This window comes from Phocoena phocoena, chromosome 3, assembly GCF_963924675.1.
Source record: "Phocoena phocoena chromosome 3, mPhoPho1.1, whole genome shotgun sequence".
Lineage (NCBI taxonomy): Eukaryota > Metazoa > Chordata > Mammalia > Artiodactyla > Phocoenidae > Phocoena > Phocoena phocoena.
Genome location: NC_089221.1, coordinates 88,709,094 through 88,734,126, shown reverse-complemented (window position 1 = coordinate 88,734,126; position 25,033 = coordinate 88,709,094). Strand labels below are relative to the sequence as shown.

General features: G+C 36.4%; 1 protein-coding gene and 1 pseudogene across 1 annotated transcript in view; one reads left to right on the top strand and one right to left on the bottom strand.

Moving 5' to 3' along the window:
* Window positions 1–25,033, top strand: part of FBXL17 (F-box and leucine rich repeat protein 17) — a 477,493-nt gene that overhangs the window by 192,057 nt on the left and 260,403 nt on the right. The window lies entirely within an intron of this gene.
* On the bottom strand, window positions 5,787–6,106 carry LOC136121613 (shieldin complex subunit 1-like; annotated as a pseudogene).

The following is a 25,033-nucleotide window of genomic DNA, read 5'->3' as shown; positions in this document are numbered from 1 at the left end:
ATAATTGCTTTACAATGGTGTATTAGTTTCTGCTGTATAACAAAGTGAATCAGCTTTATGTATACATATATCCCCATATCCCATCCCTCTTGTGTCTCCCTCCCTCCCGCTCTCCCTATCCCACCCCTCTAGGTGGTCACAGAGCACCGAGCTGATCTCCCTGTACGATACAGCTGCTTCCCACTAGCTACCTCTTTTACATTTGGTAGTGTATATATGTCCATACCACTCTCTCACTTTGTCCCAGCTTACCCTTCCCCCTCCCCTTGTCCTCAAGTCCACTGTCTACGTCTGTGTCTTTATTCCTGTCCTGCCCCTAGGTTCTTCAGAACCAATTTTGTTTGTTTTTTTTTTTTTTTTAAGAATCCATATATATGTGTTAGCATATGGTATTTGTTTTTCTCTTCCTGACGTACTTCACTCTGTATGACAGACTCTAGGTCCATCCACCTCACTACAAATAACTCAAATAACACTACAAATAACACTACAAATAACTTTGTTTCTTTTTATGGCTGAGTAATATTTCATTGTATATATGTGCCACATCTTCTTTATCCATTCATCTGTCGATGGACACTTAGGTTGCTTCCATGACCTGGCTATTGTAAATAGTGCTACAATGAGCATTGTTGTACATGACTCTTTTTGAATTATGGTTTTCTTAGGGTATATGCCCAGTAGTGGGATTGCTGGGTCATATGGTAGTTCTGTTTTTAGTTTTGAAAGGAAACTCTACTGTTCTCCATAGTGGCTGTATCAATTTACATTCCCACCAACAGTGCAGTTGCCTTTTCTCCACACCCTCTCCAGCATTTATTGTTTGCAGATTTTTTGGTGATGGCCATTCTGACCGGTGTGAGGTGATACCTCATTGTCGTTTTGATTTGTATTTCTCTAATGATTAGTGATGTTGAGCATCCTTTTATGTGTTTGTTGGCAATCTGTATATCATCTTTGGAAAAATGTCTATTTAGGTCTTCTGCCCATTTTCATATTTGGTTGTTTATTGTTTTGATATTAGCTGCATGAGCTGCTTGTAAATTTTGGAGATTAATCCTTTGTCAGTTGCTTTGTTTGCAAACATATTCCCCATTCTGAGGGTTGTCTTTTCATCTTGTTTATGGTTTCCTTTGCTGTGCAAAAGTTTTTTAAGTTTCATTAGGTCCCATTTGTTTATTTTTGTTTTTATTTCCATTTCTCTAGGAGGTGGGTCAAAAAGGATCTTGCTGTGATTTATGTCATAGAGTGTTCTGCCTGTGTTTTCCTCTAAGAGTTTTATAGTGTCTGGCCTTACATTTAGGTCTTTAATTCATTTGGAATTTATTCTGTGTATGGTGTTAGGAAGTATTCTAATTTCATTCTTTTACATGTAGCTGTCCAGTTTTCCCAGCACCACTTACTGAAGAGGCTGTGTTTTCTCCATTTGTGTATTCTTGCCTCCTTTATCAAAGATAAGGCGACCGTATGTGCATGGGTTTATCTCTGGGCTTTCTATCCTCTACCACTGACCTATATTTCTGTTTTTGTGCCAGTACCATACTGTCTTGATTACTGATGCTTTGTAGTATAGTCTGAAGTCAGGGAGCCTGATTCCTCCAGCTCTCAAGATTGTTTTGGCTATTTGGGGTCTTTTGTCTTTCCATACAAATTGTGAAATTTTTTGTTCTAGTTCTGTGAAAAATGCCATTGGTAGTTTGTTAGAGATTGCATTGTGTCTGTAGATTGCTTTGGGTAGTATAGTCATTTTCACAGTGTTGATTCTTCCAGTCCAAGAACACGGTATATCTCGCCATATGTTTGTATTGTCTTTAATTTCCTTCATCAGTGTCTTTTAGATTTCTGCAGACAAGTCATTTATCTCCTTAGGTAGGTTTATTCCTAGGTATCTTATTCTTTTTGTTGCTGTGGTAAATGGGAGTGTTTCCTTAATTTCTCTTTCAGATTTTTCATCCTTAGTGTATAGGAATGCAAGAGATTTCTGTGCATTAATTTTGTATCCTGCTACTTTACCAAATTCATTGATTAGTTCTAGTAGTTTTCTGGTAGCATTTTTAGGATTCTCTATATATAGTATCATGTCATCTGCAAACAGTGACAGTTTTACTTCTTCTTTTCTGATTTGGATGCCTTTTATTTCTTTTTCTTCTCTGATTGCTGTGGCTAAAACTTCTAAAACTTTGTTGAATAATAGTGGTGATAGTGGACATCCTTCTCTTGTTCCTGATCTTAGAGGAAACAGTTTCAGTTTTTCACCATTGAGAACTCTGTTGGCTGTGGGTTTGTCATATATGGCCTTTATTACGTTGAGGTAGGTTCCCTCTATGCCCACTTTCTGGAGAGTTTTTATCATAAGTGGGTGTTGAATTTTGTCTAAAGCTTTTTCTGCGTCTATTGAGATTATCATATGGTTTTTATCCTTCCATTTGTTAATATGGTGTTTCACATTGATTGATTTGCATATATTGAAGAATCCTTGCATTCCTGGGATAAACCCCAGTTGATCATGGTGTATTATCCTTTTAATATGCTGTTGGATTCTGTTTGTTAGTATTTTGTTGAAGATTTTTGCATCTATATTCATCAGTGATATTGACCTATAGTTTTCTTTTTTTGGACATCTTTGTCTGGTTTTGGGATCAGGGTGATGGTAGCCTCGTAGAATGAGTTTGGGAGTGTTCCTCCCTCTGCTATATTTTGGAAGACTTTGAGAAGGATAGGTGTTAGCTCTTCTCTAAATGTTTGATAGAATTCGCCTGTGAAGCCATCTGGTCCTGGGCTTTTGTTTGTTGGAAGATTTTTTTGTTTGTTTGTTTTTCCACGGTACGCGGGCCTCTCACTGTTGTGGCCTCTCCTGTTGCGGAGCACAGGCTCTGGACGTGCAGGCTTAGCGGCCATGGCTCACAGGCACAGCATGTGGGATCTCCCTGGACCAGGGCACGAACCTGTGTCCCCTGCATCGGCAGGCAGACTCTCAACCACTGTGCCACCAGGGAAGCCCTGTTGGAAGATTTTTAATCACAGTTTCAATTTCAGTGCTTCTGGTTGGTCTATTTATATTTTCTATTTCTTCCTGGTTCAGTCTCGGAAGGTTGTGCTTTTCTAAGAATTTGTCCATTTCTTCCAGGTTGTCCATCTTATTGGTATATAGTTGCTTGTACTAATCTCTCATGATCCTTTCTATTTCTGCAATGTCAGTTGTTACTTCTCCTTTTTCATTTCTAGTTCTGTTGATTTGAGACTTCTCTCTTTTTTTCTTGATGAGTCAGGCTAATGGTTTATCAATTTTGTTTATCTTCTCAAAGAACCAGCGTTTAGTTTTACTGATCTTTGCTATTGTTTCCTTCATTTCTTTTTTATTTATTTCTGGTCTGATCTTTATGATTTCTTTCCTTCTGCTAACTTTGGGGTTATTTTGTTCTTCTTTCTCTAATTGCTTTAGGTGTAAGGTTAGGTTTTTTATTTGAGATGCTTCTTGTTTCTTGAGGTAGGATTGTATTGCTATAAACTTCCCTCTTAGAAGTGCTTGTGCTGCATCCCATAGGTTTTGGGTTGTCGTGCTTTCATTGTCATTTGTTTCTAGGTATTTTTTTATTTCCTCTTTGATTTCTTCAGTGATCTCTTGGTTATTGAGTAGCATATTGTTTAGCCTCCATGTGTTTGTATTTTTTTACAGTTTTTTTTTCCTGTAGTTGATATTTAGTCTCATAGCATTGTGGTAAGAAAGGATACTTGATATGATTTCAATTTTCTTAAATTTCTCAAGGCTTGATTTGTGGCCCAAGATATGATCTGTGCATGAGAATGTTCCATGAGCACTTGAGAAGAAAGTGTATTTTGTTGTTTTTGGATGGAATGTCTTATAAATATCAGTTAAGTCTGTCTTGTCTAATGTGTCATTTAAAGCTTGTGCTTATTTATTTTCATTTTGGTTAATCAGTCCATTGGTGAAAGTGGGGTGTTAAAGTCCCCTACTATGATTGTGTTAGTGTCGATTTCCCCTTTTATGGCTGTTAGCATTTGTCTTATGTATTGAGGTGCTCCTATGTTGGGTGCATAAATATTTACAATTGTTATATCTTCTTCTTGGGTTGATCCCTTGACCATTATGTAGTGTCCTTTGTCTCCTGTAATAGTCTTTATTTTAAAGTCTATTTCGCCTGATATGAGAATTGCTACTCCAGCTTTCTTTCGATTTCCATTTGCATGGAATATCTTTTTGCATCCCCTCACTTTCAGTCTGTATGTGTCCCTAGTTCTGAAGTGGGTCTCTTGTAGACAGCATATATATGGGTCTTGTTTTTATATCCATTCAGCCAGTCTGTGTCTTTTGGTTGGAGCATTTAATCCATTTACATTTAAGGTAGTTATCAATATGTATATTCCTATTACCATTTTCTTAATTGTTTGGGGTTTGTTTTTGTAGGTCTTTTCCTTCTCTTGTGTTTCCTGCCTAGAGAAGTTCCTTTAGCATTTGTAGTAAAGCTGGTTTGTTGGTGCTGAATTCTCTTAGCTTTTGCTTGTCTGTAAAGGTTTTAATTTCTCCATTGAATCTGAATGAGATCCTTGCCATGTAGAGTAATCTTGGTTGTAGGTTTTTCCCTTTCATCACTTTAAATATGTCCTGCCAGTCCCTTCTGGCTTGCAGAGTTTCTGCTGAAAGATCAGCTGTTAACCTTATGGGAATTCCCATGTATGTTATTTGTTGCATTTCCCTTGCTGCTTTTAACATTTTTTTCTCTGTATTTAATTTTTGATAGTTTGATTAGTATGTGTCTTAGCATGTTTCTCCTTGGATTTATCCTGTATGGGACTCTGCACTTCCTGGACTTGATTGACTATTTACTTTCCCATGTTAGGGAAGTTTTCAACTATAATCCCTTCAAATATTTTCTCAGACACTTTCTTTCTCTCTTCTTCCTCTGGGACCCTTATAATTTGAATGTTGGTGTGTTTAATGTTTTCCCAGAGGTCTCTGAGACTGTCCTCAGTTCTTTTCATTCTTTTTTCTTTATTCTGCTCTGCAGTAATTATTTCCACTACTTTATCTTCCAGGTTACTTATCCCTTCTTCTGCCATAGTTATTCTGCTATTGATTCCTTCTAGAGAATTTTTAATTTCATTTATTGTGTTTTCATCATTGTCTGTTTGCTCTTTATTTCTTCTAGGTCCTTGTTAAACGTTTCTTGTATTTTCTCCATTCTATTTTCATGATTTTGGATCATCTTTACTATCATTTCTCTGAATTCTTTTTCAGGTAGACTCCTATTTCCTCTTCATTTGTTTGGTCTGCTGGGTTTTTACCTTGCTCTTTCATCTGTTGCATATTTTTTTGTCCTCTCATTTTGTTTAACTTACTGTGTTTTGGGTCTCCTTTTCTCAGGCTGCAGGTTTGTAGTTCCCATTGTTTTTGGTGTCTGCCCCCAGTGGGTGAGGTTGGTTCAATGACTTGTGTAGGATCCCTGGTGTAGGAGACTGGTGCCTGTCTTCTGGTGGGTGGGGCTGGATCTTGTCTTTCCTTGGGTAGGGCAGTGTCTGGTGGTGTGTTGTGGGGTGTCTGTGAACTTAGTATGATTTTAGGCAGCCTCTCTGCTAATGGGCAGGGTTGTGTTCCTGTCTTGCTAGTTGTTTGGCTTAGGGAGTCCAGCATTGGAGTTTGCTGGCCTTTGGGTGGAGCTGGGTCTTACCGTTAAGGCGGAGGTCTCTGGGAGAGTTCTTGCTGATTGATATTTCGTGGGGTCAGGACATCTCTGGTGGTCCAGTGTCCTGAACTTGGCTCTCTCACCTCAGAGGCTCAGGCCTGACACCAGGCTGGAGCACCAAGACCCTGTCAGCCACACTGCTGGATCCACATCAGAAGAGCAAGGAATAGAAAGGGCTTCCTCAGAACTTAAAAGCCTCACTGTCGGCCTCCTGGCTGGGTCTCTGCAACACATAATCCATTACATCGTAAGCTGATGGAGGTCCAAAGCATTGCCCTCCTCTGAATGGCTTCCTGGAGTGGCTTCCTGAGTTGCCATAGTCCGCCCCACTTCGTAAGCTGATGGAGGTCCAAAGCATTGCCCTCCTCTGAATGGCTTCCTGGAGTGGCTTCCTGAGTTGCCATAGTCCGCCCCACTACAGCAGCTGCCTCGAACCAGAAGTGGTGGTGCCAGCACCCCCCTTTGTTTTTTAAAGCAGATATATTAAATAAAACAAAATGGCAAAAAGTATTAGTGGAAAGTTACCTGTGTCTGGGTAATTAGAGTTGAAAGGTGACTTATCAAAGTAATTGGTGCATCAATTTTATTTAACACTGAACATTTAAAAAGCTAAACTGAGTTTTGCTTTTGATTCCTATCAAGTATAAATTTATTGGCTTTCAGAGGTATTTTTCTTTTATCTTTTCTTTTAATTACGTAGCCATATTAAAATTTGACTGTTCTCAAACATCGTTATATAATTTATTTTGTATATAGTGTACTGAAACTAATAATGCATCTATGCCTTTTAGTTCAGTTTTGTTTTTTAAGAAAAATCCAAGTTGAATTCACTGGTTATTGAGTATTCATAGACCATTCCTAAAATTCCATAGAACACAGCAAACATGATCTTTCAAATAAAAAGTGTTGCATTGGGTTTTGTTTCATCTTTTCTCAAAAAAGAGAACCTTCCTATAGGAGATACTTTGGCATATTTCTATGACTAGATCTATATAAAACACTTTATAGTAGTGATTTAGAATTTTAGACTCTTTGTTGATGCAATGTATTTTAATGTCTCTAAGTTGCACCACAAAATGAATTATTTGGAATGGAAAAATGTTCTGGAAAAAATACTCCCCCCCACCCCTAACCCTAAAAAAAGAAATCCCCTTAACTCTCTCACATTTTTATGTTGTCCTTAGCTTACTCTTTTGTTCCCAGTTTGTTCAGTGCCATTTATAGGGGTGCATGAAGTGAAAAATCAAATACTACCTGATGCATATTTTCAGATGATGAATATTTGCATATCTAACAGCTAGATCTAACTCTTATCTTTTGATGTAAAATAAATTTATCAAAACTCTTGTTTTCTAATTTGAATAACATAGATCATTTCAAGAGTGCTTAAAAATAAAATTATATTAACTTAATAGGTTGTTAGTGTAGCCATTTGTATAACTAATTATGCTGGTCCCCATATTTTAATTTTGTTTTCTTTCTTTTTTTTTTTGGTGTCTGTTTGCCCTGCAAAAGAGCTGACATGTGCATTAGGTTCAAATTATTTTTCTTGGAACTTCAGATGAGAGAAGTGCTGCTAATATTTTTTGTTTTTTGATATGTAAAGCTAGAAGTATATTTTAAGAAAAACTCCATTTTAGATAGATACATACAATGATGTTTAAAACCTGTTTTATGAGCAGATGAAAACTTGCTGATATTAAGTGTTTTAATAACAACACATTTAAAATTTCTCTAAGTGAGGAAAAGCAAACAGTAGGGGTTGATTCAGAGCAAGATGCTAAGCTATCAGCTAGCTTTGATACTTTCTCTACTCCAGAAATTTTTAAATCCCCAAGTTGTGAAAAACACAACTATTCCTTCTTTGTACTTTAGTATAGTACATCTAGTATATACAAGTAGGATTTTGTAACCAGAACGACATTAATGTACATTTCTCCGGAAATTATTTTTTGATATCAAGTACATAAATTTTGTTCCTAAGTTGAATAGATTTACATTTTATATTCCATAAAGAATTTTGTCCTGTTGATTAACTGTATGAACTCAAATATCTATGTGTATTTTGAGCACCTAATATATTCTGATACTATGTTAGGTGCTGGGCACAAAAAGGTAAATAAATAATGTGATTTCTTGTGTTAAGTTGCTCATTGGCATCAATAAGGGGAAAGACAGATTTACAGATGAATAACTGTAGCATGGTATGATGCTTATTATAATAGAAATCAAGAGAAGCAAAAGTAAATCCCTTATTAAGGTCAAGGCAAATATTCACCCTAAATTTTAGTAGTTTATGGCTGTATGCGGTTAATCAGAATTATATATAAGCTGCTTCTATAGAATTAAAATTAAATTTTAATCAGTATCCCTTTTTTGGCAAAAGGTAGCCTCTTTGTAATCCTCTAGCTTTCCAGGCAGTCTCTAGGAATTCTGTAATTTTCATATGCTATAAGTTGAATTTAAAAAACAATGCAGAGAAAGAAAGATAATAACTACAATTAAAATTAACTTGAGGGCTTCCCTGGTGGCGCAGTGATTGAGAGTCCGCCTGCCAATGCAGGGGACACGGGTTTGTGCCCCGGTCCGGAAGATCCCACATGCCATGGAGCGGCTAGGCCCGTGAGCTGTGGCCGCTGAGGCTGCGCGTCTGGAGCCTGTGCTCCGCAATGGGAGAGGCCACACCAGTGAGAGGCCCATGTACCGCAAAAAAAAAAAAAAAAAAAAAAAAAAAAAATGACTTGAGAGTAAAAAGTGTGTATTGTAAGATGGATTTGTTAAGGAAGCTTTATTTTTATTTTTTGTTCTAAATTAGAATTTATTTTAAGACAAATTTATATCTGAGCTCTAATAGTATGCTAGATGTTTGCTTACAAATAATGAATTTATAGACCAGGAGGTTAGGGAAATTAGGAAGGCACACTTGTAGGTTAATCAAAAATCAAGACAAATTCTTACAGAACATTTCTGGGATCTGCTAGTCAGGATTTCCTTCATTGTTCAAACCCAGAGAAGCCAAGGTACTTGGGGGTTAATTTTAGAGGCCAGCACTAAAATTTGTATTAGTCTATCTCTAATTGGAAACAACAAACAACTGTAAAAACCTGCTTTATGTATCTCATTTTTCTCAGTCTGAGAAACTTCGCTTGAAGACACCTTTAAAATGTGTGTATGTATTTGAATATGTGTGTGTGTGTATGTTTAAGTTATTTCCCTACTTTGTTACAAAATGATTCAATTAGTTTACCATGAATATTAGTTTATTAGATTAATTTACTGGCAGCTACTTAGAAAAAAGTGGCGAATTTGGATTGTTTTTCTTATTAAGGCCGAAGGGAGGCCTGACTTCTTGTTTATCTCTGGCCTGTTGCTTAAATTTACAGAAATCCCTAGTTTCTTGACTCCAATCCTTGGCTTCTTGCTTTCAGAGCAGTCTGTGAGGTTTATGGTCCTGCCTGATTTCTCTGGTGTTGGTTGGTCTATTCAGGGGTAGTGATTGGGTAAATCACCATATTTTCTCTTTTTACCCCCTTTTTTTCATTTCTTTATCATCATCCCTTGGCTTTTTTTTTTTTTTTTAGATGTTGGGGGTAGGAGTTTATTAATTCATTCATTCATTTTTGCTGTGTTGGGTCTTGCTTTCTGTGCGAGGGCTTTCTCTAGTTGTGGCAAGCGGGGGCCACTCTTCATCGTGGAGCGTGGGCCTCTCACTATCGCGGCCTCTCTTGTTGCGGAGCACAGGCTCCAGATGCACAGGCTCAGTAGTTGTGGTTCACGGGCCTAGTTGCTCCGCAGCATATGGGATCCTCCCAGACCAGGGCTGCGAACCCGTGTCCCCTGCGTTAGCAGGCAGATTCTCAACCACTGCGCCACCAGGGAAGCCCGTTCCTTGGCTTTTTTTTCATATCTCTTTTTTTCCCCTAGCTCTCTCATTTCATCTTTGAGATTATCTATAATCCTTTCTACACCATTTTCTTCTTTCATCTCTTGAATTTACTCATCTCTGTTTCTTTATTATTCCTTTCTCTTGGCTATCTCCCATCCTTCCATTTTGAAGTTAATTTTGCGTTCACATCTTTGGTTTGGTGGAAGATGGAGTACAGCAGAGTAAATCACTTGTTATTGGTCTTACCCTGACATTTACCTGATGTACCAGTTAGATTTGACTGTGAGCCTCTGGGATAAGTGGGAGTTCCTTCACAGGTCGGAGAAGGAAACACTGCCTGCAAGAAGGAAATTTTACAAGTTGCCTGGGCCCTGGACACCTAGAGAGGACACATAGATATCACTGTCAAAGGTGTTTGAGCATTCTGGATTTTATAAAACAGTTTTAAACACATTTTTACACAATAATTCATCATCGGTAGAGGATCCTGACAACAGTGGAACTGAGTGTTCTTGTGAACTTTACCCCTTATCAGAGGATGGTCCCGACTTTGAATAAAGCTTTGTGTTCAAAAAGGCAAGATAGTCCTTGGTATTTTTTCAGTGGAATTTCCTAACTCTTAGTGGCAGACGTCATGGTCCGTGGATCAAGTGGATGAACTGTGGGGTAACCACCTATTAGATCAGCAGAATAGGTGTTGGCTCCCACAATACAGCAATGCTTTATCTTAAATTTTTATTCCACTGATACTTACACCTCAAAAAGCATCTTCAGATCTTTTGAACCTACCTACTCTGCAGTGAATGTAGGGCAAATAATAGTATATTGAGTGGAAAAATTGAAGTTCACAGAAATAACTTATCCAGTCAGTTGGTACCACAATTGTATTTGAATTCAGTTCAATGCTTTATGTCATAATGCTTCCTATTTGTTGAATTGTAATTTCAAAGTAGTGATATAGGAGTTTCTTATTTATATCTATATATGAAGATTCAACTTATATGCTACCTACCACTTTAGGATAGCCAAATAAAATATAAGATGCACAGTTCAATTTGAATTTCAGATCCTTTTAAAAAAAATGAAATTGAGTTATTTGGAGTGAGGTGGATGGACCTAGAGACTGTCATACAGAGTGAAGTAAGTCAGAAAGAGAAAAACAAATACTGTATGCTAACACGTATATACGGAGTCTAAAAAAAAAAAAAAATGGTTCTGAAGAACCTAGGGGCAAGACAGGAATAAAGACACAGACATAGAGAATGGACTTGAGGACACGGGGAGGGGGAAGGGTAAGCTGGGATGAAGTGAGAGAGTAGCATGGACATATATACGCTACCAAATGTAAAATAGATAGCTAGTGGGCAGCTGCCACACAGCACAGGGAGATAAGCTCACTGCTCTGTGACCACCTAGAGGGGGTGGGATAGGGAGGGTGGGAGGGAGACGCAAGAGGGAGGAGATATGGGGACATATGTATAGCTGATTCACTTTGTTATACAGCAGGAACTAATGCACCATTGTAAAGCAATTATACTCCAATAAGATGTTAAAAAAATTGAATTTCAGAATAAAAACAACAAATGCTTTTTAGTATGAATATATCTCATGCAATGTTTGTATTTTTATTTGCTAAATATAGTACTCTATACAACTTCCAGGGGTCTTTTCCTAATTCTCTTTCCCCCAACAGAGGAAGCTCTGATCTCCCTGAATTCTAGGATTTTTGTTTTCTCTCTGTGGTACTTTGTATTTCATTTTACTTCTTTGTAAAACTGACTCTTCATTTCTACATGACTGAAAGCTCCTGGAGTAGAGGTATTTATTTTCAACATTTTGGTGCATCACCCATTGAAAAAATGAATCCTTAGATTTAGTGCCCTACTGAGCCACATTAGAGCTGCAGAGAAATATTAAAAAATGTGTCCCTATGTACATTTATCAAAATATCCTCTCATATTTTGCATCAAGTGGAAAAAGTTGATAAAAGCTCTATAAAAGAAGTATGACTGTATATAAAGTAATTGCCCTGTCTGTTGGACACAGTGCTCGACCCTTATAAACCTTCCTGATGGGGAACAGCCTCATGGACTGGGAGCTGATGGGAAATGACAGTTCCTGTTGCACAATTAATGCAGGGTCATAAAACAAACAACAATGACTGTCTTTGTTTAAAATTTTGATATTTTGTTCATCATAGATTTTTGCGATAATTTTTTAAACTATTGCGCCAAACTATTAATTACCTTGATGGCTGAGTATTTTTGGTACCTCTTTTAGTCTTGTGCTTCTGGTTCAATCTTTTGGGGGAGAGCAAGGAGTTATTTTATTTTAGTATCTATTTATGTTTTGATATCTTAGTCACATATATATTCAGGTTCATAGATCACTGTGACTATAAAATCTTTGGAACTCATCAAGCCTAATCTCTTTTTTCATACATGAAGAAACTGATCACAGTGGCCAAGTTGAGACTAGATTTCCTTGCTCACCATGCTTTCTGCTGGCCATTTAGGCTTCCCTGTGGAAGAATGCATCATTTAAGTCAAACATTTTTTTTTCACCTTTGACAGTAAAGTTCCTGAGAATAAAGAGTGTCATTGGAGCGTATTGTATTCATTACTGGAGGCATTAATGCATATTGCTCATTGCTAGATCACTTACTTTAAAAGCCGGCCAGGTTTTTAAACAGAGGAAAAAAAGTGGAAACATAGGCGTCCTTATTTAAATTGCTTTTCCATTTTGCATAATAGAAAGATCAGTTTTGATTTTTATGGGTAACATTTGAGCCTAGGTCATAGTTACTTGCTCAAAAAGTTCCACTATTATAATTATCTGTCTTAGCAGAGTTTCTTTTCAGTGTCTACAGATGGCTATGCTCTTCCCAGGATTGCCGTCTTGACTTCTGATTTGGGAATTAAGATTTTGATGGAAACCTTATCTCACCTTCCTATGTAGCTTGCTTCATTAGAGCTGATAAAGTAAGATCCACAGCAAATGCAGAACGCTGGAGATATGACAGACAACCTGGTACAAATCTTTTAGGAGAAAAGCTAAGAGTTTGATTGACAGATTGTCCTGTAATTTTGTGAAGCAAAGAGAATTTTCTTTATTAACCAGTGAGACAGATGGGCTCAAGTTTGATGGGCTAAGTTTAGTTCTGCTTGGATTTTGATGACTGTTTTCTTTCTATAGAAAGTAAGGCGAGTGGATAGACTAGAGTTTGTCCAATATGAGCTATGAGGCAACTATTATGTAAAATACTGTATTGAAGCTTTTACTAGAAGGAGGTTTAGAAGATTTAGAAAGGGGTAAAAAAGGGACTCTTTACACTGATAACTTGAGCAAACGTAACAGACTTAAAACTACAGACTTCACAAAAGAACTTTATGGTATTTTCCTTAAATAGGCATTCTGAGGACAGATTGGTTAATATAGCAACCATGAGGAATGAGGGCCCCCATGTGAAAACTAAGGTCGTGAGATTCACCAGTGGTGCTAAAATCATTGTGTGAAAGTTGTTGGGGGAAAGATAGTTTTGTAACCTCAAAGATTATTAATTGTGAAGGGCAAAAGGTACGTGTACAATGTTGAAATCCAACAGACATTACCTTAATCAGGTGATCAATCAGAACCACCAGTATTGGGGAAAATGGACATTATGTGCATTCAGATGTGATCCTGTGGGAATTACAGCACCTCCTGTAGTATTCTCTCCAAAAATGCTTAATCTGAAATTAATCACAAAGCAGTAATCAGACAAATCGAGATTATAGGACATCCTGTTAAGACAATTTATATGGATTCTTTCTTTAAAAATGTCAATGTGATGAAAGTCATGAGGAAAAGTTAAAGGCATATGACAATTAAATGCAAAGCATGATTCTTCATTGGATCCTGGATTGAAAAAAAAAGTCTATTAAGAACATGATTGGGACAGGTGGAGATAGTCTGTATAAGAAAAAAAATGATTGTTATCAAAGTTAAATTTCTTAGGTGTGATAGTGACACCATAATTTAATAGGAGAATGCCCTAGTTCTTTGGATATATATGTTGAAGTATTTATAGATAAAATGTTATGTTTGCAACTTGACTTTCAAATGATTCTGCAAAGAAAAAAAATATATTGAGAGAGCAATACAACAAATGTGGTAAAATATTAGCAATCGATAAATCTAGGTGAAAGGTTCATAGGTATACATTCTACTCTTTCTTCTTTTCAGCATGTTTGAAATTTTTAAAAATTAAAAGTTAAAAACAAACAAATAAGCATCATATCCCTTATCATATACAACATTGAAAGTTAAGGGGATAGGATCAGGGGAAGTCTCCCAAGAGTTTTCTGCCAGCGTTTTTTTTTTTTCTCTCTTATGCATTGGATTTAGATAGGAAGAGAAAAATAATCAAGGTAAAAAGAAGTACTTTTTTAAACACAAGCCATATAGTTCATAAGAAAACACTTAGAGAATGTGTGATATCTTGAAGTTAGGGCTGTTATTTTCTATTCATAATAAATTAATGGATAATTAACTTGGACTTAATATGAGAAAGAATGAATGTGACTTCTTGAAAGTACAAAGAGTGTGGGCTATGATACTAAGGTTGGTATTTGGAATGCCAAGCTGCAGCCACTATCATGGACTGTCCAAAGAGTCCATGGTTTCATTTACTACCCTTGTCCAAGTGTCAAGGGTAGTAAATGAAGCTAAGACTAGAGCCCAGATCTTTTATGCTTTACACATGCTTAACACACTTCAAGGTGGAGAATAAGGAAACTTAAATGTAAAATCTACTTATACTTAAGTAATACAAATGGGTGAGAATCAGAGTAATGAGAAACTGAGTGCCAGTCAAAAACTATCTTTGAAGGAAAAAATCTGTAGCCAAGGGGCTTCCCTGGTGGCGCACTGGTTGAGAGTCCGCCTGCCGATACAGGGGACACGGGTTCGTGCCCCGGTACGGGAAGATCCCACAGGCCGCAGAGCGGCTGGGCCCGTGAGCCATGGCCGCTGAGCCTGTGCATCCGGAGCCTGTGCTCCGCAATGGGAGAGGCCACAGCAGTGAGAGGCCCGTGTACTGCAGCAAAAAAAATTGTAGCTAAGACATCTTTCAAATGTCAGTATCTCTTAATGTTTATACATAATGATCATTAATGTTTAATCACTTATTTAGTTGTTGTGCTATTTTGGCTATTTAATAAAAGTTTCCTCCTCCTCCATAAAAGCCTGTGGTATGTACATTGTTTTTTTTTTAATTTTTATTAAGGTATAGTTGATTTACAATGGTGTGTTAGTTTCAGGTGTACAGTGTACATTGTTAAATGACTTACTCCAAGGCACAGATTGGTTCAGCATGGTGGTGACACAGTTGATTCTGAGCCTGGACCATCTAACTTATCAGGCCTTTATTTCAGTATGCCTCCTACACACCTTCCTCAGAGAATTTGTTAGAAGGTTTCAATGAGATCACTCATGTGAAAAGGTTAGAAAAATTAAAGTGTTTATTCCATGTACAATTTAGACATTCTTTAATTGAATGTTTACTTTGAAGGATGATGAATCAGATATAGATCCTACCCTCAGGGAATTTACGGGTAGTTGAATGAGATATATGTCTATAAATCACTGTCATCCTACAAGCTTCACTGTGGTACGTGCCACAAAACAGTGGTGGGGAGAGAACAGGCTTGGAAGTCACGTATAGAACCCTATCATTTACTATGTACAATGTAACCTTGACAAATTGACCCAAGACTTGGTTTTATCATGAGCAAAGTGAGGAACCCCTGCTTTGCTTATGAGCCATGAGGAGTGATAATGTCTTAATGTCCAGTGACTGACACATTGTTAGTCCTTTATATATAATAATAGTAATGATATTGTTGTGGCCTATTTGTATGTAGTTCAGCATTCTGTGTTTTCTCCAGAATCTGTAGCGTCAACTGCCACTTGGTGGTAGTCATCAAAATTACATACACTAGTATGGAGGATTAAATAACTTGACCTGTTTTGCGCTTTGAGACACCTACCTGAGATATTAATCTGTCATCTTTGGATGTGGATATTCAGTTTTTTTTTTTTTTCTCGTGTTAATTTTTAGATTCGCATGCACTAATCACAGGGAAAGTGTGTGTAGTTCTTTCGGTTGAATATCCCAGGGTGGTCCCTAACGTCAGCGCATTTTTCCTGATCCTTATAACTTTCAAGGTGGTTGTCAAGATGCAGTTTGACCATGAACGTACTCCTTAGATGTCATTGTTTTTTTTTTTTTTTTTTTTTGGGGTACGTGGGCCTCTCACTGTTGTGGCCTCTCCCTTTGCGGAGCACAGGCTCCGGACGCGCAGGCTCAGCGGCCATGGCTCACGGGCCCAGCCGCTCCGCGGCATGTGGGATCTTCCCGGACCGGGGCACGAACCCGTGGTCCCCTGCATCGGCAGGCGGACTCTCAACCACTGCGCCACCAGGGAAGCCCCGTGGATATTCAGCTTTTCAGAGTCCTCCTCATCACACTTAGTCTGTCACATTTTATCACAGATTTATCACCTATGTATGTAATCGTATATGAATAACTTAGTTCTGCCTATTTTTATTTATTTATATAGATGAAATCATACTGTATGAATTTCTCTGTGATTTGATTCTTTCACTCAAAATTATTTTTTGAGATCCATCCATCTTGTATGGAGTTGGAGTTTACTGTTGTTTAGGATTTGATTGAATGAAGATAACATAATTTATGTATCTATTTTATTTTGTAGTATATTTGGATTGTTTCCAGTTTGGGGCTATTACAAGCAATGCTGCTTATATGAATGAATATTCTTATACACGTCTCCTAAGCACATGTGCAAAAGTTTCACACCTAGGAATGTGACAGGTGAATTGTATGTAGGATTGTGTGTTTTCCACTTCCCAATGGAATACCAAACTATTTTCCAAAGTGGTCAAATAAATTTACTGTCAAAACATAGGTGTGTCAGAGTCCCTTTGTTCCATATACTCACAAATGCTTGTGAGACCAGCTTCTTAATTATTCCTCACTCTAGTGAGGTTTAAAAAGAAATATCATTGTAGTCTTAATTTGCATTTTCTGGATTAGATAGCATGCTTTTCCATTTATTTAGGTCTTTTTATGTCTTACGATAAGATTTTATAATTTTCCTCAAGAGCTAGTATATATCTTGTTTATCATTCCTAGATATGGTATTGCTATTGTAAATTTTTTTTAAGTTTCCTAACTCTTGCTGGTATATAGCAATACAATGGACTTTTAATGTTGATATTTGTATCCAACAGCTTTGTTATCTGCTCTTATTAATTTATCTGTAGATTCTTTGGAGTTTTCTACATAGACAGTTGCAACATTTGTAAATGATGACAGTTTTGTTTCTTATCTATTGCTGTGTAACTTTTTGCTTTAGGCTGTGTTACTATATTCTTACAAGTTTAGAATTTCTATATTTTTCTATTGAGAATGTTTTATTATTCTGTCATGACCCTCTTTTTCTCTGTTAATACTTTTGATTTCAGGTATTTTTTGTCTGATATTAATGTAGGACCTTGGCTTTCTTTTACTGTAAATAGTTTGTTGCTGCAGAGTTTAATCATTTGGATTCGTGTGACTTCTAATATATTGGATTTTTTTGATCAGGTTATTATGTTTTTTATCTATTTCACTCTCCTAACCTTTCCCCCCATATTCACTCTTACCTTCTTTTGGATTCACTGATTCATTTGTTTTTTCTCTCTTTAGAAGTTATATGCTCTATGTTTGTTTTTTTAATGGTTACCCTCTCTATTTTAAGATGCATACTTAACAAAGTATAAAAGTTAATCAATATGTACTCTTTGGTCAAACTTACCTTTCCCTTCTCCCAACAGAAATTATTGTTTTATACAATTGATGTTTATTTAGATTTAACCCATGTATTAACTAGTATTTTTGCTTAACATTTTGTCTTACATTTCTCTTCTTCCATCTGGGATTATTTTCCTTCCTCCCCAGTGGTATTCTTTAGAGTTTTCTTTAATGAGAGGCTCTTTCAGTTTTTGGTTTTTTGAATATTTTGTCTTTGTTGTTTTGGAAGATAGTTTGGCTGAGTATGGAATTTTGGTTTACAAGTTATTTTCTTTCAACTCAGTGAAGATATGATTTTACCATCTTCTGGCATCCTTTGTGGTTGTTAAGAAGTCATTATACATCTAATTACTATTCCTTTATGGGTAGCAGTCTTTACTTTCTGACAGGTTTTGACATTTCCTTGTCTTTGGTATCGTGGTTTCATGATGATTTATCAAGCTGTGGATTTCTTTTTATTATTATGCTTATAATTTATTAGACTCTAGATCTGAGGATTGGTTTTCATCAGTTCTCAAAAATCTTTGCCATTGTGTCATTGAAAAATTTCCCTTTCCCATGTGTTGTGTGGAATTCTGGAATTCTGATTACGTAGAATGTCGTTTCCTTCTACGTATCTCCGGCTTAATATCGCCTAACCTCTCCTTCATATTTTTCTTCTCTTTATCTGTCTGTCCTACATTCTGAATAATTTCCTCAGATTCGTCTTGAACTTCTTGGTTTTGATATCGATTTTCTCTAAATTGTAAAGAATATAATTAAGACAATTGAAATTTAATACTATATTCTATAAGAATTTGAAGCATCAAAGTGAATTAATTTGCTGTTGTCTCAATGGCTTACTCCAGTAGAATACTCACACAGTCCTATAGAAAAATGAAAAAATGACATTTCTTACATAAATAATTATGTGAATTGAGATTTATATATTTTTGTATCTAAAAATATTTCCCAATTTCACAAAAATGTCTTATTTTACTTTTTTTTTTTTTTTTTTTTTTTGCGGTACGCGGGCCTCTCACTGTTGTGGCCTCTCCCGTTGCGGAGCACAGGCTCCGGACGTGTAGGCTCAGCGGCCATGGCTCACGGGCCTAGCTGCTCCGCGGCATGTGGGGTCTTCCTGGACCGGGGCACGAACCCGTGTCCCCCTGCATCGACAGGTGGACTCTCAACCACTGCGCCACCAGGGAAGCCCCCTATTTTACTTTTTAATTTGAAAGCAAATCAAGTGATTTTATTTTCTAAGATGTGTATTAATAATTTTAGTTAGCATCAGGGCTAAATTTAAGGTTTTATATGCATCTTTTACCTTTCATTTACCTGTTATTTGTGTCAAATTACTTTATTTATGAGTTTAAAAGAAATCTCTTACTTTTAAAAGTGCTCTTCCAACTAGAGGTGAACTTGGCTCTATGTCAAATAATTTCTGAGTAGTAGTCATTTAAATTAAAAATACTACAATTATTCTGTTTGATTCACTATCATTGCACCAATAAAACCACTTTAAAATTGAAAACATGTTTATTTGATTTTGAGTTGCTGAATAATTTAATATTTCCTTTTAAAATTCAATTAAATTTCAAGAAAGCACATAATGAACAAAACAGAAAGGTCCTTTAAAGGAAACTAAAAACTGGGATCATAGATTTTATTTTAAGGAAAGTTCTTTTAAAAAGGAGAAAAAACTTTAAAGTAACAGCAGTATAATTGCAAATTGGTAAAATTAGATAAAAGCATGTATACACTATGGAAAAAATAGAAGCAAGCCTTTAAAAGATGTAAATATTTAGTTTGATAATGCCAAAAAAGGAATACTCATAAAAAAAATAGCTCTATAAAACATAAATGAAAAATATAATTTGATAAATTATGAATGTTTCCATTTTATTTTTGGAAAGTAAGAATGTAAGTGTTTTTCATTTTTCTGTGAAGAGAGGTCATCAAAATTATATTTCTGCCAATTTTCTCTAAACACAGTACTTTCAATTGATAGAGGAGTGAGGGTGTAGAAGGTGAGAGAGGAGGATGTTCTTGCCTTAGCAGATATTTATTCTGCTCCCATTTCATGCTGGATCCTTCATCATACTTCATTTTCTTGGGAAATTATAGTCTTGGGGGTGAGAGGAATGACTGACTCTCCAGTAGTTTTCTAGATCTTTGATTGATGGCATGAACCATATAACTTAAGTCTTTATAGCTTTTGAAGCTTAAAAATCATGTTATTGCAACTCAGAAGTCTGGATTTATAAAACTCAAAAGAAGGGTTTGATTATTGTTTTCCTGTGATTCCTTGTCTAAGGCACTGAGGTAGATTGTCGTAGCCACTTGGACAGGAGGGTGAGGCATGTACCAGGAACTGAGCTGGAAGAGGGAAACTCCTGTTACTAAGTCCTACTGCAGTGATAATGAAACAGAAAGTAACTTTAGAATTATCTTAAGAGAGCATGAATTAAAACAATCCTTATTTAAATGGGATTTGTAAATCCCTCTTTTTATGCCAGAGAGGTGACAATTTAATTCAGATTCTAAGATTCTGGTTGCTTTGGTGATAAGAGGCTTAATAGCTTATGCTTACTACTGCTGTCTGTGCATTTCTTTCTCAGTGTTGACAATGATTGTCTCCAAATTGTAAGAAGAAAATTTTAAGGCAACAGAGATGTAGTGCTATATTATCTTTCTCTGTCCTTTAAAAATGCCCTTTGGGAACTAACTGAGGCACCTAAAGTTCTGATTTTAAATAACTCTTTAAAACTGACCTCTCTGTTTTTTAGAGTAATTCCCTTTATCTGATTAAGTCGCTTTATTTACTTGTAGAACTGCATCTAAAAATATAACCTCTTTCATATCCCTGACTTCCCCACAGTAATAAACATTGTAAGACACTTCTTACCTTTTGTATTAGTAAATGAAAACAAGTAGGAGAATGAAGGAAACTGATGAGTTTAATGGAGTTAGTATGTGTTTAATTAAGGAAATTTTTGAGTAAGCTGGTTTGGTGGGGAGAGAAAATGGAACTTGTCTTAACCTACCTGAAGTTGGATTATACAAACTTCAAAGTTCTGTCTGCCTCTAACTGTTCTGAGAGAGGGGGTCTGAGATGCTAGTGTCCTTAAAAAATAGAAGTCTGTTTGTTGCCGTATGATCCCTACTCATTTGCTTTTATTAAGTTAATTGTTTTGTTCTTGATGTATTTATCCTACAAGTACATCTAAATGCACAATGACAGTATTAGAAAATGATCTGTCAAGTAAACTTCATGCATACTTTTAAGTCACAAATGTTTCTTAATTTATCATTGGCAAGTGCCATAAATTAGAATTTATCGAAGTATAGGAAAAATTGGGTCCTATTTTACTATTAAAAAAAAACTTTCATAAAACTGATAATGAAGCAACTGTTTTCTCCATTTAATGCCATTAATTTCTTGGTTCTGGTGGGTTTGGAGTGAAAGTGCATGATTCTAAAACAATGGGTTTAAAATGTTATTGTGCTTCTCTATCACATTTGCATTTTTAAATATGAAAAGTATTCAAAATTATTGTCTGAGGATTTAACTAAATTACTTAAATATTAAACATGTTTATTTTCAATATATATGGAGATTCAGAGTCATGAGTTCCATTTTACCAGTTTCTCCAGGTAAAACAGGCCAACTAAAAGATTTTGTCAGTTTCATTCCTATTATGATTTAATTTAGTTTGAGAATTTCAGCAGATTATATGTGTTTAAAAAGTTTCTGATAAGAAAAAGTATGCAAAATCTATTAGACATACTGTATGAGCAATGTTTATGAAATTGTTTAAAATATATTGGCAGTACAGAATTACTAGATACAGTTTTTTTGCCTACAGCATTTGACTATCAAATGATTAGAAATGTTGGAATGCTTGGTATATCTTTGAAAGAGAAATCTGCAGACGTCCATATCTATGCTTGGCAAGTTACCAAATTCATGTATTATTGCATTTTAATATAATTTTATTCTTATGTCAGATTTTAAAATAGTTTCAGCTGTGGGAAATTGCTTTCTCCAGTTGACAAATGGTTAAATGAGGGCCTTTTTATGTTACAAGTAATTCTATTAGATATATATTGGTCCATGAGAGTACATAAATTTAAACCCAAATGATTTAACGTTTATTGTATCATTTGGGTTCATATAGGATTAGCTTATTAAACACCTTTTAAGAATCACTTTTCTTAATAGCACGTGCGTTAACTTTTGAGTGTGTTAGAGTATAATCAAGTGTATGAGATTACATTAATCTAGTGAAGTAGAGTTTCCTCCTTTGAGAAATGGTTGAAATTTTAAAAAAACTTTTATTTAATTTTTGTTTCTTTTTAATTTGATCTGAGTGTGTCGGAAATACCAAAGAATTATAGAACCAGAGAGGCTTCCAGGGATATCACACATCTTTGGTTCTGCTCGCCTTAGAGACATGCATTGCTAATCTATTTTTTGAAAGCCACAGATGAAGAGATGTCGTAACATCTCTCTGTAATTTTTCAGTCATAAGTTTTTTTCCATTGGCTCAAGTTTTTAAAAAATCAAGGTCTCTTTACCAGCTTCCTGGGACATAAATTAAAGAATTAAAGAATGTGAGTTGTACTTTTCCTGTCAAAATGGAGTTTTCTCCCACATTCACATGGAGATAAATTGTAGAAGCACCCAAGGCAGGAGTATCCATCTAAAGCAGCCTTATATGTTTTTTTCATGAAAAAATGCAAGGTCACAGGTATGAAGAGCAGTTCACTTCAGTTGAAAGGCCCAACAAAGGTTTATTGGATGCACCTTTGTTAGAACTATTTGAGTACATTTTGGGCTTCAAACTATACTCACATATTCCTATTCATAAATAAGGATGGAGATAGGAGAGAACAGGGTGTAGCCAGAAAGTTGAGTATTCCATGGTGAGTGAATGTTGTGAAAAGTCTGGGCATGAAGAGTTGCCTGGGGTGGCACTTCCGATTCTTTATAAAATACTGCAGCAATGAATAAATACATGAATAGCGTGTTCTTTTCATGTATATGTGAATGCTGTTCTTCTGATAAAACACATTAGCAATCTATGTTCATTTTGTTTCATTGAAGAATGTATTTAATAGCCGAATAATTCTACATAATGGTACCTGTAATGCCATCATTTCTTCTTTAAGCATTGAAATTCATCATGTAAGCATTGAAATTCATCATGTATGGTTTAAAAGAAATCTTGTCCAATTCCTCATCAACATTTTTTTCCTTACTGTTTTCCTCATTTCCAATTAGTTTTTAAACACAATGATTAGTATTACTTATGTAGGCTTCAGGGGAAAAAAATCAGTTAGCAAACTGATATATATTTATAAACAGACAGCATTTTTGGACAGAGGTGCAAATGCCAGAGTACTGTTGCTTTGAGCTGATTTAAGGAAATAATAAGGAGCATCTGGAAATTCAAGCCCGACTAATTTACCATTTACTGTATCATTTTGGTTCTGTACAGATTTAGCTCATTTAAACACCTTTTAAGAATCTCCTTTTGCTGGAAGTAGAGTGGGAAAAAAATTCCCCAAGCAGTCTTTGAAAAATTACTGTTTACAACAAAGATTATAGGGGAAGTAAAACATTGAATTCAAAATAATTATACTTAGAGTGTAGCTTCTTATAGTTTCTAAAGTGCCAGTACAAAAGTGATAAGAATAGAGGGAGAGAATATTTTAAGTGTAGACAAATTAACGCCAACTAAAGTATGTTATAACGTGTTTGTATTTTTGTATTTGTACATGCTTGGCTTGTCTTCTTATCCTGCTAGCGCCTGAAACATAGGCTTTTATGTGTCAGAGATTTAAAGGTAAATCTAACAACTGCTACTCTGAAGGAGCTGACATTCTCATAGGAGAAACAAACTTTTAAACAAATAATTAAAGTGTGTGAGGTAAATGGAGAAGTTAAAAAAAAAAAAAGGTACACCAGAGGGTAGGTGAATCAACTCAGCCTTGGTTGAATGATGAGGCCAGAAATGTTTCATGGAGGTGTGATGCCTAGACATTAAATGCTTTCATACAGTCATAATGACTTGTAGGATGAGGGGGATTTTCCCATATAGACCCTGAAGGAATGTAGTACCCATGTGTGCAGACCGGGAGGCATAGAACGACAAATAGTCTGATACTGCTGGAATGTCTGATTTGTGGGTGAAGGAGTAGAAAGTGATTGTGGAGAAGTAAACAAGGTTCAAGTAGGTCATGCAGTGACTTGGATGTCATCTTGAGGTATTTGGAAATTCCTTCAGAGGTCTCTCATTGCCTTCAGATTAACTAGAGGAGTAACCTGTTCAGATCCATTCTTAGAAACAGAACTCATGTAGGTGTGTAGAAGGAGAAAAGTGATTGGAAAGAGAACAGACTAGTGTCCTTTTTCACTGAGAAAGTATTGACTGGTTCCTACAATGGCTTGAGCGTGATTTGAGGCTCGAGTTACAAAGCAAAGAAAACCTGGCCTGGCTCTGTTCACAGAATAACAGGCAAAGAGACATTCGACAAATCAGAAGGTAGTGTGGCAAGGACTACATTTTGACAAAAGGAAAAGGAATGTGAGAAACTGCCAGGCCTGTGTGTGTGTCAGGGGTAGGAGTCAGGGGCAATCTGAGGATTGTTTACACTAAGAAGGGAGGAACACCGGATCTGTCACCTGGAAGCTGAGTCGAACTTTGTCGAGTAGTTGAGCCATTCTGCCAGGTAAATAAGCCTCTCTGGGTAGACAGAACTAGACCATAGGAGGGAACACCACATCTGGAGGAATAGGATAGTTCATTGTTATGAGAGCATAAAGGGTAGGAGATGAAACGAGAGAGGCAGACAGGACCCATCCTGAAGAAAACCGACTAGAGAAGTAACATCGTCACATTTCCATGTTAGGACAGATAGGAGAAGTTCAAGATCAAGGTTCAGGAAAATTGATGAAGGGAGACAATTTGGGTGGTCCAGGTAAGAGATGATGATGCCTAGACTTAAGGCAGGAACAGGGAGAAAGTATTAGGGGAAATAAGTTTACAAAATAGGAGATGGAATTAATGAGTCTTGTCATCTGGTTTGATGTGGGGAGTGAAAAAAGGGATGGCTCAGGTTTCTTGTGGATGTAATTGGATGGTGCCAGTCACTGAATAAGGTAAGTAATCTTGAATTTGTGGGATATCCTTGAGTTTATATATACTTCACCATTGAATCTAGAGGTGAGAACGTGGGAGAGAAATCTGAGCCAGGTTTTGAGAGATGTCAGTACTGCTGGCAGCTGTTAAAGCCTTGGGTGTGGATGCACGCTCCTGGGATTGCTATAGTATAAGGATCCAGATGTAACCTCAACAAAACCATGGATAAAGGGTGGGCAGAGACAGATGAATTTCCAGAGAAAATGAAAAAGAGGAATCAGAAAAATAGGCAAAGTTGTTGTTACTTGAAACCAAAGGAAGAGAAAATTTCTAGAAGGAGCTGTCAGATGCCTTAGAGATAGTTATGAAGTTGAGGACTGAGGGGAGGCCTGTGGAGATAGCATTTGCGAGGATCATGCTGCCTTTAGGGAAAGCTGTTTTAGCCAAGTAGTGGGGG